The 11961-nt window shown below is 47.4% G+C and overlaps 1 pseudogene; it reads left to right on the top strand.

Moving 5' to 3' along the window:
- Positions 1-1655: 1655 nt before the first annotated feature.
- On the top strand, positions 1656-1989 carry LOC100612842 (glutaredoxin-1-like; annotated as a pseudogene).
- Positions 1990-11961: the final 9972 nt, after the last annotated feature.

Raw genomic sequence — 11961 nt, 5'->3', positions numbered from 1 at the left:
TACTCGCCTCCTGCCATGCGGCCCAGTTCCTAACAGGCCACAGACCCGTACCAGTCTGTGGCCCCAAGGTTGGGGACCCCTGATCTAAATGATTTTAAAGGTGAGAAAACTGAGTCACAGAGAGGTGGAGTTATTTTCCAAGTTTACACAGCCAGGATCTGGCTGAGCCCAAATCTGACATCCTACTTGGCTCAAAGGGCTGGATCTGGGTTGAGAAAGCATAAATGGGGCTGGAGAGGCCAGTAGGAGCAGATCGCGAAGCACCGGATGCTGAGGGTGAGGATAATGGGAGCCAGAGGAAACAAGGACCCTGAGTCCTCTGATATCTGTTTGGAACGATCTTGGGTGCCCTTTTCAAGACCTGCATGGTCATTTCCCTCCAAAAAGTGTTCCCTGCTTTTGTAGTCCATGGTTATTCATTCATTCAACAAATTCACGTGCCGGACGCTGTTAAGTTTAGGGACACAGACATAGTCCCACCAAATCAGACAAGGTCCCACTCTCCAGGAGCTCTAAACTCTATACTCTAGGAGTATAAACCAACAGTGACAATTCAGAGATCCATGTTTGGGTTAGAGGAAGCTCAGGGAGCCGGGGGGTTGTAGAAGCATAAAGGAAATATCCAAACAGTCTGGGGAGAGGGGTTGGGGTCAAGGGAGACTCCCTAAGCAGGTGCTGCCTCAGTTCAGCTCTGAAGATGGCAGATACCAAGGTGAAAGGAGAAAAAGGGATAGGAAATGGGGCAGAAGAAACATTCCGAACAAAGGGAACAGCATGTACAAAGGCCTGGAGGAGAGATTCTTGAAAGAAGAGACTTGGCCTGAGTTGTCGTCTGCCAGTTCCCCAATGCCTAGAACACTGTCAGGCACACAGTGGATGCTTAATAAATATCAGTTGAGTAAATAGAGCATGGCATGTGCAGGGGGCTGCAGGTGATTCAGGGCAGCTAGATGATAACCTGCAAGGCAAGGAGAGATCATGCAGAGGCTGGGGAGTTCCATAGGGGCCAGGTTAGGAAAGGTCTGGAATAGCAAGTTTATAATTTTGAGCACCAGAGAGCTGCTGACGGGTCTTGATTTGGGACAGGGGTTAGCAGGGAGGGTGCTTCATTGGAATGGTTTTGAAAGACCCTCCGGTTCAATATGTGGAAAATGACCTGGGAGGGGCCAGGCGTGATGGCTCATGCCTGTAATCCCAACATTTTGGGAGGCCAAGACAGGATTGCCTGAGCCCAGGAGTTCGAGACCAGCCTGGGCAACATGGCAAGACCCTGTCTCTATAAAAAATATAAAAATGGGCCAGGCATGGTGGCTCATGCCTGTAGTCCTAGCTACTCAGGAGGCTGAGGTGGGTGGATTGCTTGAGCCCAGAAGTTCAAGGCTGCAGTGAGCTGTGATTGCATCACCGCACTCCAGCCTGGGTAACAGAGTGAGAACAAAGAAAGAAAGAAAGAAAGAAAGAGAGAGAGAGAGGGAGGGAGAGAGGGAGGGAGGGAGGGAGGGAGGAAGGGAGGAAGGAAGGAAGGAAGGAAGGAAGGAAGGAAGGAAGGAAGGAAGGAAGGAAGGAAGGAAGGAAAGAAGGAAATAAATAAGCTCAATACCCCAAGCAATGCCTGCAACTGAGGATTCCTCCCAGGGAGACCACAGCCCATTGGCATGGCTCAATAGTTTGTGAACTGCAAAATCCAGTCTGGGAAGCTGGTTGTGTTCATCAACCCCACCTGCCCATACTGCTGGAAGACCCAAGAGATCCTCAGTCAATTGCCCATCAAACAGGGGCTTCTGGAAGTAGTAGTAGTAGCTGTCGATATCACAGCTTACTAACCACACCAACGAGATTCAAGATTATTTGAAACAGCTCACAGGAGCAAGAACGGTGCCTCGAGTCTTTATTGGTAAAGATTGTATAGGCGGATGCAGTGATCTAGTCACTATGTAACAGAGCAGGGAACTGCTGACATGGCTAAAGCAGATTGGAGCCCTGCAGTAACCACAGAGCAGGCCCCATGCTGATGTCCCTCCTCAAGAGCTGGATGGCATTGCAAATGATGACATCACTTCTTGGTGGATGAATTTGGGGGCACAAACAGCTTTTTTTCTTCTTTTGGCTCAGTATTTGAAAGTTGATCAACTTGTTCTTAACCACAGGGCCAAGAAGGTTGATGGACCATCTTGGTTTTCTTCTGGATGCGCTCTTTGGTTTTCAGAAGACTGTGACAAGTTCTGGCCTAGGATTCGCTCACTGACCCTCAATTGTTCTTTCTCTTTGGCACGCATTTCTTACTGTTCCCCATGTGTTGGCATGCCCCTACCTCTAAGCCGGTGTTTTTCAACTATGTTTATCCAGACTCCTTCTCCACAATAATGAATCCAGTTGGTTTTCTGCTACTGCCCATTAGCTGAAATAATTTCGCTGCTTGACTTTATGGAGTTGGTGTTATTAAATTAGTGGGTATTTTGAATGTGCTCTTTCAAACTACATGCATCTCTCCACTCAACCCCACCCCATCCCATCCTGCCTTGAGAATCACTGCTCTGAACCAGTGTTCTCCACCTTGTCCTCTCACAGATCTCATAGGAAATGTTCAACAATTCTGTGAAGAGTCTCAGGACCCAATTGGAGAAATATGAAAAGTTAAGCTTAGTTGGTCTTGGTATCACATGGATCAGAGGCATAATTGCAGAGGCTGTGATTATGTGGGACATGCTGTTATTTAAGATGGCTATCCAGATAATACTGAACACTGTATTTATTTGATTTAGAGTACCAACAAGAATTAAAGCACAAAATGTAAAATATCTGAGGAAAACTTATAGCCCCCACCCCAAGAGTGTATCTGCGAAAGAGCACCCCACACTTTGAAAACTAAGAATCCCTTATCATGAAGTTTGCCTGTTCTAGAATTGTAAGATTGTTAATTTCCTTCTTCAGTCTCTAGTGAGAACGCTTAATTTATTTTCTAATAAAAAAATACCTATAGATTGAAAAAAACAAAAAGAAAATGACCTGGAAGGGACAAGGCTGGAGGCAGGGTGACCAGTGAGTAGGCTGCTTCCATAATTCAGATAAGAAAAGATGATTTAGAATCTCACTTCTATCTTAGTCCATTTTCTTTTGCTTATAACGGAATACCTGAAACTGAGTAATTTATCAAGAAAAGGAATTTATTTCTTACAGTTATGGAGGCTGAGAAGTCCAAGATCGAGGGGCCACATCTGGTGAGGGCCTTCTTGCTGATAGGGACACTTCACAAGGACCCAAGGTGACACAGAACATCACAGGGAGAAGGGGCTGAGCATGCTAGCTCAGATCTCCTTCTTCTTATAAAGCCACCAGTCCCTCTCCCATGATAACCCATTAATCCATTAGCCCATCAATCCATTAATCCATAAATGGATTAATCCATTTATGAAGGCAGAGCACTCACGACCCAATCACCTCTTAAAGGCCCCACCTCTCAATACTGCCACATTGGGAATTAAATTTCAACATGAGTTTTAAGGGGGCAAATACTTAAAACATAGCACCTTCTAACCAGCTACAATACTGCCCAGCTGCCCATTCAGGATTACTGAGAACCCCAGAATCTTGTCCAGCCCAGTACTGTCCTCCATGTTGACTCTCATTAGCAAAGAGGAAGTCCAGATATCACCTAGGTCTCCTGGAACTATACTCCTAGTAATGCTGCCAAAGATGGCACTTATGTCCAGGTGAGCATACGGTCTTTTTTGTACCTTTCTAATTATCCAAGGTATATCGGTATATCGGTCATTGTCCCATTGGATAAATAGAAGGCCCTTAAGATATTTCAAGGAGAGAGGGACTGAATGCATAAAATTTATTACAAAATTGTTGGCCAGGAGAAGCAGAAGAGCAAACAGGAATAGAAGGTGGCACCCAATTATCAAGAAGCTGGTACACTCCATGCTTGGCCCACAGGCCAGCACTCACTACTGAGCTGCTGCAGGTGCTGCCACTGCCATTGAGCAGGAGCCACTCCCATGGTCACCACTGGAACCACTGACCCTGCTGGAACCCCTGACCCTGCTGGAACCCACACTTGTCTGTGGTCAACTGAAATTGTCTACTGCTACTGCTGCCATGTTTCGTCTCTTGCTAGAACCTCCCATTAGCAGAACCTACTGGTCCCAGCTGATGAGATCATCTGACAAATGTAGTTTGCAGACTTCTAGCCCCCACAATAACTGCAGAGAATGGAAGCCATGAGAGCCATCAGCAAATAATTGGTCCACAAGGTGTCCTCAGTCAACAAAGCAAATAATTGAAGAAACCCTTTGAAACCATAAAACAGAAGTGGATGAATTTCTGTCCCTGTAGCACCAACATGGGTGCCAGAACAAATCTTTGAGATGGATGAGCCTGTAGGACCAAGGTTTTCTGAAGTTTAAGGAGCAGCAAAACTCTTTCCCCAGAAGTGACAGCTATATATGTCCCAGAGAACAGCTCTCGTGAGGCCAGGGAGGGGACCTGTGGCATGCACATCCAAATCCTTCAGAGCAGCCTGCTCCTCCTCTCCACATTCCTCTTGACAACCCCCAAAGGCATACACAAAACCATCTGAGAAACCGATGTCTGCCCAGATCTAAATTTATGAAGTTGACTGAGTAATGACACAGACAGGCTAATACCATTGAAATAATTAATTCCTTACAGTTCCCAAGACAAGGGGGCATGCCACGCCATGCAGGGCCACATGGGAATCACCAGGATTGGTCAGCAGGCAGGAGCAGGAGCAGCTACAGCCTACAGGTTTCCTTGGGAAAGGCAAAGCAGGGTAAATGACTTGAGGATAGTTTGAATAATTCTGGTAGGTGGGAAGCATAAGGGATTTCCGTAGTTGTCTGGTGCCTGGCCCTGGGTTTATTTAGGACAGTGAAAATGATGCCTTGGTGCAAAAGAGTTGAATTTGATTTGATTTGATTTGATTTTTTTGAGACACGGTCTTGATTTGTTGCCCAGGCTAGAATGCAGTGACACAATCACAGCTCACTGCGGCCTCAACCTCTCAGACTCAAGCAATCCTCTTGCTTCAGCTTCCCCAGTAGCTGGGACCACAGGTACGTGCCACCACACCTAGCTCATTTTTAAATTATTTATAGTGACTGGGTCTCCCCATGTTGCCTAAGCTGGTCTGAAATTCCTGGGCCCAAGCAATCCTCCCGCCTCAGCCTCCCAAAGTGCTGGGATTACAGGCATGAGCCACTGCACCTGTCCTGAGAGTTAAATTTTTTAAAGTGGTTCAGAGCACGGACTCTGGATCACAGGGGAAATGTTGGCCTTGTGATTAATGGATGCCAAAGAGACAAGAACAGAATCTAAGAAAACACAGACAGGAAACCACTTTGAAATGACTAACCTTGTCTTATTCTCACGCATACACCCATTTTACAAATGGAAAAGGGAAAAGGACCTCCCCAGAGTTTTACACTGAGTTTGAGTTGAGATGAGGACTCAGGCCACCTCTTGTCTTCCAGCCCAAGCCCCTTTCCCTGGCTCCTTTAGGCTGGTAAGTGTTGGGAAGTATTTGCAAAGCTAAATAAATATTTCCCTTTTTGCTCTATGCTCCCCATGTTAGCTGTCTGCAATGAATCTCTAGTCCCTGTCAGCTTTCTTGCCCCCACGCACCACATGAGCCAAATCCTCTAAACACCACCTCTGCAGTAGGGGTTTCAGAAACCATTCTGGAACTGCTGTTTGTCTAAGAACCAGCTGTGCATGGTAGAAAAAGCACAGGCAAAATGACTGTACTAGAACTACATGTACCAACGTGTCTTCATCTCAGGATTATGTAAGTCCAAACAAGCAAGTTGCAGAATGACAGGTCCATCCGAGACCCTTGCTCATCAGGACTTTTCTGTCCCCCGTCTTAGAGAAGAGGTTCCCCCTGCCCCCATCACTCACACTCTGCCCATTCCCAGTGTTCTGTCCCTCAAGTCTCAGCCGTAATGTCCCTTCCCTAGAGAGGCCTTCCCTGACCACCCCATTTCAGTTGCCTCCCTGCAGATAATGTCTCTCTACAGCATATGTTTGCAATAGCAACTATTAGCTCGTTTATCTCCCCACTGTCTGTTAGCTTCCTGAGGGCGGAACCATGTCTGTCTTTATTTCAACTTTATTTCCAGTGCTTCAAACACATAGGGCACTCAATAAGTGAGTGTTGAATGAATGAATGTGTGAATGAATGAGAGTAAGCTCAAAGAGGGGGAATTACTCAAGCCAAGGGTCCCCCGCCCCCACCCGTGGGCTCTTTCCCGAGCCCCTCCCTCCCCAGGAGTTCAGGCTCCAAGATGGGTTCAACCTGCCTTGGAGAGCTCCCTGGCCCTCTCTTTCCCTCTGTCTGAAGTTTCCCATCCCCCTGAAATGGGAGGGCCCAGGAGACCTCCCCACGACACCTGCCGCTGGAGAGCGTTCTCCCAAGGGAAAAAGGACGGGGGGCGGGGTGGGGGGACCTCCCCGCTCCACGACGTCCTCACACCAGGCCCTGCAGGGGGAGGGAGCGCGCGCAGCCCCCACGCCCACCGCCTCTGCGAAGCAGCCACTGCAATCTGCAGCCTGACCTCAATTAGCCCGGTGCCTACGCGCGCCAATTACCGCGTCAATCACTGCGCCGGCTGCTGCAGAGGGGAGGTGGGGGAAGGAGGAGGGGAGAGGGCCTGGATAAGAGCAGCCCTGGCCGCCCTGGACAGGCTGAAACCGGTCTAGACCTGGGGACGCCACTGCTGAGACCCCTTTCTCTCCTCTAGCCCACCTCAGAGCTCAAGGGATCCCTCTCATCCCTCTCATCAATACTCCGGACTCATTCCAGATGGACTCCCCCACCAAACACCCACCCACCTCCCCATGCTCCACACTGCTCTGCGCAACTGTGCGTGCCTCAGTTTCCCCACCCACTAGATTGTAAACTCCGGGAGAAAGAATTGGTATCTTTTCTCTTGTACACCCTAAACACTTAATAGTAAAAGTAAGATAAATACAATAGCAAACCTATTATATGGGAATCAAAGTAATACCCCGGAAGAGAGGAATCTCCAGTGCCTGAAACACGTGAGGCTAAAGTAAGATGTCCAGGGAATTACGGAGGATTGGCAAACAGTAAGTGCACCGTAAATGCTGTTTTCACCTCCCTCCATTTATTCAAACATCTGATGACACTGATGCAGGACAGGCAAGCCCCAAAATTGGGGCTTAGCCTAGAAGGATTCTTGGCTTCACCCAGGAAAGAATTCAAGGGCGAGCTGGTTGTGTTAGTAACTTTTATTGAAGCGGCAGTGTAGGCAGCCACAGAGGCAGTACTGATCCTTGCAGAGCAGGGCTACCCCATAGGCAGCGTGCCCAGAGTAGCAGCTTAGAGCCAGTTCTGCACTCGTATTTATACCCATTTTTAATTATACGCAAATTAAGGAGCAGTTGATGCAAAAATGTCTAGGATGAGGATAACTTCCGGTTTGTCCAGTGGTTGCCATAAAAAGGGTCAGTAACTTCCAGCTGTTGCCATGGCAATGGTAAACTGACCTGGCGCACTGGTGAGCATATGCTACAGGGTGATGCTTTGTTTGGGGAAGAGCTTCCATCCCAGATCTGTTTTAGCTAGTCCTCAATTTGGCCCAGTGTCCAAGCCTGGCCTCTGGAGTCTAGTGCCGCCTTCTACCACAACACTATCTCTGTGCCAGGCTCTGGGCTGGATGCCATGCCAGGGACCCAACCAGGAGGCTGGCCTGGTGCACACAGGAGGTCATGGTCAGCTGGTTTTGAATCGATTGTTGAGGTTTGTCTTCTCCATATCCTCATTTTTCAAGCCCTGATGCTTTTTTGACCTTGTAAAATATGAGATGGAGGCACGAAGATGGGACCAAAGATTGAGACACTTGGGTCTGAGCTCACTAAGGAGACAAAAGTTCCAGCCCCTATCCTTAGGAACATCCTGCTCTGCAGAGCAGAGAGTCAATTTTTTTTTTTTTTTTTTTTTTTTTTTTTTTTTTGAGACAGAGTCTTACTCTGTCACCCAGGCTGGAGTGCAGTGGTGCGATCATAGCTCACTGCAACCTCCACCTCCCTGGCTCAAGCGATCCTCTGGCCTCAGCCCCCTGAGTAGCTGGGTCCACAGGTGCATGCCACCACGGCCAATTAATTTTAATTTTTATTTTTTATATGGAGATGGGGCACGGGGTGGGGAGTGTCTCTCTAAGTTTCTCAGGCTGGTCGCGAACCTCGGCCTTCCAAAGTGCTGGAATTACAGGCGTGAGCCACCAGCCTAGCCGGACAACATCCTGCTGACTGTGCAGGACAAAGCTGCCCTAGTTAGGTCTCCCCAACACTCTTTCTGTGTTCCTTCTCTGGTGCCTTTGGAACACCTCCCCTCGCCAACTCCCTGCCTCTGGTGCAGCTGTAACCATGAGGCTGCCCCACCATGACTCCAGCTGACCATTTAGAGTCCCCCATCAGCCTAGCCAAGTGATTGGCCCAAGGATGGACATGTGACCCCAGCAAAGCCAATCAGAGTTTGCCCTGGGATTGCTATAGAGAAAGACGCTCTTAGGGTTGCTGAAGCGGGAGATTGAGTCAGGGGTTGCTGGTGGCCACTTTATTGGCCATAGACAGAGCCCGTTTGCATAAATGAAGCCAAGCCTGGGAAAGATGGGGAGAGAGACAGAGACATTGTTTGAGCCCCTGGTTCTCTCAGTTACTTGACACAACCAATTGAATCTTGCTCAAGGCAGTGGAAGTTGGGTTTGTGTCAGTTGCAACCAAGAGTCTTTTGCCTGTTTGTTTTGAGACAAGGTCTCCCTCTGTCACCCAGGTTAGAGTGCAGTGGTGTGATCTCCACTCACTGCAACCTCTGCCTCCCAGGTTCAAGTGGCCCTCCCACCTCAGCCTCCCAAATAGCTGGGACTACAGGCACATACCACCATGCCCAGCTAATTTTTCTATTTTTTGTAGAGACAAGGTTTTGCCATGTTGCTCAGGCTGGTCTCAAACTTCTGAGCTAAAGCAATCTGCCCACGTCAGCCTCCCAAAGTGCTGGGATTACAGACATGAGCCACCACGCCCAGCCCAAGAGTCTTTTACTTTCCAGAATTTCTACATTGGGCACATCAAATTATTATTATCAAACACATAGACAGAGATGCTCTTAGAAGCTCTCAGGTACAAAGGTGATGTCCACCATTTTCTGTTCATTTGTGCTTTTATATCATTTCTACAGTAAGTATTACTTTTGTGATACCAAATAGCAATTGTTTTAAAACATACTTTACCTATGATTTTGGGACATAATGATGAGTCCCAGAAGTAGGTGCTGTATGTTTCTGTTCATGCAACGTTCACGACCAGGCAAACTGGGTCTATTAGTACCAGAGGTCAGAAGGGTGGTTACCTCTGGGGGGATGTGGAATGGGAAGGGTGCAAGGGAGCCCTCAGGGTTGATGGAATCATTATCTTTACCTGGGTAAAAGTTACACAGGTATATGCAAATATAAAGAGTCATTGGCCAGGCGCAGTGGCTCACGCCTGTAATCCCAACACTTTGGGAGGCCAAGGCGGATCACTTGAGGTCAGGAGTTCAAGAACAGCCTGGCCAGACATGGAGTGAAACCCCATCTCTACCAAAAAAAAAAAAAAAGCAAAATATTAGCTGGGCGTGGTGGCACGCACCTGTAATCCCAACTACTCAGGAGGCTGAGGCAAGAGAATTGCTTGAACCCAGGAGATGGAGGTTGCAATGAGCCGAGATCACACCACTGCACTCCAGCCTGGGTGACAAAGCAAGACTCCATCTCAGAAAAAAAAGGAAAAAATGTCATTAGGTTGTATTTAAAGAAGTGTATATTTTACTGAGTATGTACTATACCTCAATAAAAATTTTGGAATAGAATAACATGTATTCATATCTCTGGATACCTTATAGCTCTACAAAGCTCCCTCACTTAGCCCACTATCCCACTCAAATTTCACATGAAGAATAAGAAATTTTTTCTTTATTAAGATTCTGGTATACAATAACAATAAAACAACTTATGTTGCCAAGCATGATGGTATATGCCTGTAATTCCAGCTACTACAGAGGCTGAGGCAGGAAGACTGTCTTCGCCCGGGAGTTCAAAACCAGCCTAAGCAATACAGCAAGACACCTGTCTGAAAATAAATGAATACATAAATTTTTTTAAATAAGTAAATAAAGCAACTTACGACCAGGTGCAGTGGCTGACACCTGTAATCCCAGCACTTTGGGAGGCCGAGGCAGGTGGATCACCTGAGGTCAGGAGTTCAAGACCAGCCTGGCCAACCTGGTGAAACCCCATCTCTACTAAAAATACAAAAGTTAGCTGGGTGGGATGGTGAGCACCTATAATCCCAGCTACTAGGGAGGCTGAGGCAGGAGAATACTTGAACCCGGGAGGTGGAGGGCTGCAGTGAGCTGAGATCACGCCACTGCACTCTAGCCTGGGCAACAGAGCGAGACTCCATCTCAAAAAAAAAGAAAAAAAAACTTAAGTAAAAAATTAAAATAATTGTAGACAAGATCACGGGGGCCACAACCTTCTCCCGTCACCACCTCTGGGAAGCCTTTCTCCCTGTGAGACCCTGCAGGGATTCTCACTGCCCCCACGATACTACGACTATGGCCGAGTAGAAGTGAATCAGTCTGGCAAACCTGACAGAGCTGCATCCTCCTCAAACAGCCTGGCATTTGGAACAGAAAAGCCCGCTTTCCCAGCAAAAGTGATTTCCAGTATTAATGGGTGGAACCTTCTCCTGGATTGATCCCCCTTTTCACAGGACTAATTATAGATTTATTAATATTTATAGGCCTCTAGTCACAGCCGATAGTTCTTGTTTGAGGACATTAAGCCTTATCTCACTACCTCCAGGAAGGGGCACTTGAAGCCAGCTCTAATTGGGTGACCTGCAATCAAGATAGAAGGGAAAAAATGACAATAGCTCGCCTGTTGCCATATATTAAAATACGGTCCGCCCAGCTTAATGATTATCTTTAGAATTAATAATCTTGCTAGTCCAGGTTTGGCCCTAATAGCAGGAAATTGTATTAAATACTTTGCTAAGAGCAATCAGGTTTTTGATAAGGCTAATGGCCCTGCCCCTGGCTGTTTCTCATCCCTGAGCTCTTGGTTTTCCTTCCCCAGCAAAATGCCAGTTTGTCCATATCCCTTGTCATCTAAAGTCACCATCACCTGGTGCTGTCTCCTGATGGGGCTCCTGCTGCCTCTCTCATCCCCATCCCATCCATCTTAGGTGCTGCGACATGATTCATCTTTGGAAGTTGCAGCTCTGGCCCCACCATGCCCCTACTCCACAATCTTCAGTGGCTCCCCATTGTCTACTGTATGAATGGACATCTAGCCCTTTGAAATTCAGTCCCAACTGCTCCATACTTTGTTCTCTGCAAGGACCCTAACCTTTAGCCACACTGGACAGTTCCTTTCTGTTTCCAGAACACACCTACAGTATCAGAAATAACATGGGCTTGGGAATTGGAGCGCCTAGAGTCAGATCCCACTGCCAATTGTTTAACCTTGTACAAAATGCTCAACTGCTTTGAGCCTGTTTCCTCATCTGCAAGATGGAGGTGATAATATTTTCTACCTCATATGGCTTGTAGTAAGGATTGTATGTGATCAAGCAAGCAAAATGTCCCAGCCAGGATCTGGTATACCCTGGTGCACAGTTAACACGTGTACCCACCCTCCCCTAATTCTGCAATTTTACATCCCTCTTCCTGGAGTGCCGAAGAGTGCGGAGCTTCAGAGCTCAGATATCTGAAAATTCAAACTCAGGCTTGGGTGATCTTGGGCAGGTGTCTTAATCTCTTTAAGTCTCACTTTCTTCTTCCATGAAATGGGTGCAATAGTCCCTATTACCTATTGCTGTTAGAATCTTTAAATAAGACCATATAGGTGAAACACCTATAGTACCTGGCACAGA

Source organism: Pan troglodytes, chromosome 21 (genome assembly GCF_028858775.2).
Source record: "Pan troglodytes isolate AG18354 chromosome 21, NHGRI_mPanTro3-v2.0_pri, whole genome shotgun sequence".
Taxonomy (NCBI): domain Eukaryota; kingdom Metazoa; phylum Chordata; class Mammalia; order Primates; family Hominidae; genus Pan; species Pan troglodytes.
This window is presented reverse-complemented; position numbering and strand designations above follow the sequence as displayed.